This window comes from Schistocerca americana, chromosome 5, assembly GCF_021461395.2.
Source record: "Schistocerca americana isolate TAMUIC-IGC-003095 chromosome 5, iqSchAmer2.1, whole genome shotgun sequence".
NCBI lineage: Eukaryota > Metazoa > Arthropoda > Insecta > Orthoptera > Acrididae > Schistocerca > Schistocerca americana.
The window spans coordinates 181,785,282-181,789,144 of NC_060123.1; the positions used below are offsets into that span (position 1 = coordinate 181,785,282).

The 3,863-nt window shown below is 36.9% G+C and overlaps 1 pseudogene; it reads left to right on the forward strand.

Moving 5' to 3' along the window:
* Positions 1–2,977: 2,977 nt before the first annotated feature.
* LOC124616155 lies at positions 2,978–3,579 on the forward strand (annotated as a pseudogene).
* The last annotated feature ends 284 nt before the right edge of the window (positions 3,580–3,863 follow it).

Genomic DNA, 3,863 nt, shown 5'->3' on the forward strand with positions numbered 1-3,863 from the left:
ACAATATCTTAATTTTTGCTACCGAGTGAAAAAAATTAAGAAAGTAATAACTCACAACCAAAGTGTAAAAAACACCAGACTGACTCTTCCAGCTTACATGATTAAACTTAGGTAAAATATTGAGGATCTAAGTGTGCTACATAAGTCAACTAAATAGCAAATATTTAAGGATAAGTACAATCAAGCTAAAAAACAATTTCAGGAACAGCTCTCAAATTTAAGAAAACAGATTCTAGATAAGGAAATAACTCAGTCATCAAATACAGGGAAAACTTCATGGAATATAATAAATGGATATCGCAAAGCCACCCCTAAGTTAGATGCTCAAATTGACAGAATCCAACATGAAGGAAACCTTATTAATGATACTGATAAAATCTGCAATATATTTAATGAATATTTTAGATCTTCAGCTGTGAATCCAGTTAATAACACAGGTCTGGAATGAGATTTTCACTCTGCAGCGGAGTGTGTGCTGATATGAAACTTCCTGGCAGATTAAAACTGTGTACCCGACCGAGACTCGAACTCGGGACCTTTGCCTTTTGCGGGCAAGTGCTCTACCATCTGAGCTACCGAAGCACGACTCACGCCCGGTACTCACAGCTTCACTTCTGCCAGTATCCTGTCTCCAACCTTCCAAACTTTACAGAAGCTCTTCTGCGAACCATGCAGAACTAGTACACCTGAAAGAAAGGATATTGCGGAGACATGGCTTAGAGCTTCTGTAAAGTTTGGAAGGTTGGAGACAGGATACTGGCAGAAGTGAAGCTGTGAGTACCGGGCGTGAGTCATGCTTCGGTAGCTCAGATGGTAGAGCACTTGTCCGCGAAAGGCAAAGGTCCCGAGTTCGAGTCTCGGTCGGGCACACAGTTTTAATCTGCCAGGAAGTTTCAACACAGGTCTGACTCGAATGGTAAAGCCTTACCCTAGGCTGGAAACTGATTTTGAATTTAAGGAAGTGAGTGTGGAGGAAATAGGAAAAATAATAAATAACTTAAAGAATAAGACCTCTTCTGGCTGGGATGGGCTGAGTAGTATTATAATTTAAAAAATGCAATAAGGAATTAGTTGGAATAATTGCCCACATGATCAACAGTTGTATCAGAGAGCACACATTTCCAAATATTTTGAAGAAAAGTACAGTCAAACCTGTTCATAAAAAAGGATTGAAAGAAGAGCTATCAAACTTCAGGCCCATATCACTAGTACCAATTTTTGGTAAAATATTTGAAATTGTTTTGTTGACACAACTTATTTATCATTTCACAAAGAAATTTACTAGCAGAAAAACAGCATGGCTTCAGAAAGCATCACAGTACCATTACAGTAATTACTGAACTTCTCCACAAGGTGTACGATGTCCTGGATGGGGGAATGCAGAGAGCAGGGATATTTCTAGGCCTTACTAAAGTATTTGACTCATTGAACCATGAGCTACTACTAAGTAAACTGGAAACTTACAATATAAATGCCATATCCATACAACTACTAACCATTTATCTAACCAATCATAAGCAGTGTACAAAGCTGAGTCATGAAATTAATGATCAGATCAAACATTTCCAATCTAGCTATGAAACAGTAAAACAAGGTGTACCTCAGGGCTCTGTATTGGGCCCTTTCCTTTTCCTGGTCTACATTAATGATTTAGAGGCACCTCTGTATTCCCAATTAGTAAGTTGTGCAGATGGTACCTCACTTTCGTTCTTTTGCAGACAAACTAATGACTTGATATTGGCTGCAACTGATGGCTTAAGTCATATAACTACTTACTTCCATCTATTACCATTTAAACTAGGTAATTCATACCAAACCTGTACTGATAATATAAGTGGCATCAAAAAAAGTAGACACTGACAAATGTAAATTTTTGGGGATATACCTAGATGAAAATCTTAGATGGGTAGAACGTATCAATTCTGTATGCAATAAAAATGCTATGACATTTGCAAAAGTCACCAGTTGGTGACTATATGCAAAAAAAGACAATAAATAAATAAATAAGTGCTTAAGAAAGCTCAGGTCTGTGACGCCTTTGAGAGAACTATTTCACTGACTCATCTCTCTTTGCACTATGATTATTTAAAAGAAAAGAAGGGGTATGACTGATCAAAAATATACCTGCAGCTCAGACACTCCCTCCAGCAATACCACAGACTAATTGGGCCTCACCTCCAAAACTACCTGTTTCCATGGTCGTGAGTACCAGGTTTCACAGTTGAAAACAGATTTTTGTTGTGATTAAATTATTTGGGGATAGGGGAAAGGTCTACAGAACTGCTGAGTTCACTGTGATTAATTAGCAAACTATAAAAATTAGTCTCTGAACAAACATTAAAAACTGCTTATTATGGGACAATACTTGCATATATTAATTATGGAATAGAGGTATGGGGATGTGCTGTTGATAGACATGAACAGAATCTTAACACTGCAGAAAGAGAAATCAGGACCATGCATAGACTAGGATACAGAGATTCATGTAGGGAAACCTTTGTACGACATAAATATCTAACAGTATATTCCTTGTATCTGTACAAATTAATAACATTCTTTGTGGACCATGGAAATAATGAAACTAAGTGCTCTGATGTGCATACCCATATCACAAGGCAAAAAGATTGCTTCTTCAGAAACAGAACTAAACTAAAGACAACAGATCATAGTCCTTGGATAAATTGGCCATATATGGTTTAACAAACTGCCAAGTGCTATAAGATGCCACAGAGGTAAAGTATTCAAAAGGGAACTAAAATCATTCTTAACTCTCAAATGCTTGTACTCACTGAATGAATACTGATATTAAAATGTAGCTATTCTTAAATGTAGGCCTAACTCATCTATCTATATGATGTACTATTCTGAGGTGATTGTAATATATATTATTTTTGTAACAACATGCTGTAAATTCAGATACCTATACTATGTAACAACTGTATGTTGCATTATGAAGTACTGTACCATATCACCTGTAAGTATCAGCATGGTGCTCCACAAGTGACCGGTGTAGTGCCTGTTAGGTGTAAATTTGATTAATAGTTCATTTTAGTCACAGGGGAATATTTCCCCTGCTGTTGGAACCTAAACTGGAAATTGAGAATGACCCAGTCCAAAATAGAACTCGGTGATGTCACACCACACAATATAAAACAACTGAAGCACCTTAGTCAAGTTGTCTTCCCAGTGTCGTATAATGACAAGTTTTATAAGGATGTCTTGGAAGCAGGAGAACTAGCAAAATTAGCATATTACAACGACAGCGTTGTGGGTGCTGTGTGCTGCAGAATTGATACATCAGAGAATTTGCGCCATCTGTATATTATGACACTGGGTTGTCTTTATCACTATCGCCGGCTAGGAATTGGTACGAAAATGGTGGAACATGTACTGAACTATGTCGAAAAGGACAGAAATTTTGACAGCATTTTCTTGCATGTACAAGTAAACAACGAAGGTGCCATCGAGTTCTATAAGAAATTTGGCTTTGAGATTGTTGAAACGAAAGAGTGATACTATAAAAGGATAGAACCTGCTGATGCTCATGTTTTACAAAAGACACTTAGACCCCAATCATGAGAAGACAAGCGATATAACAAATTACAAACAGACTTTTATCTGTGAAATATGGAAAATTCTTTTTTCACATGAGAACGAAGTGTTGTGATAAAGAATATCAATTATTTGTTGGGATACTGGTCTGCAGTCAAACTTGAACATTTGTGATAATGACATTATGGTTCCAGCTTGCTTCCATTGTTCTTGTGTAGGTGTGATGATTCGATTGTGTAATGTTTTCTGCTCTCTGAAAGTGTAAAGTTTTGCTGTTTTAACATACTGAGAAATGAAATTTCATCACCTTT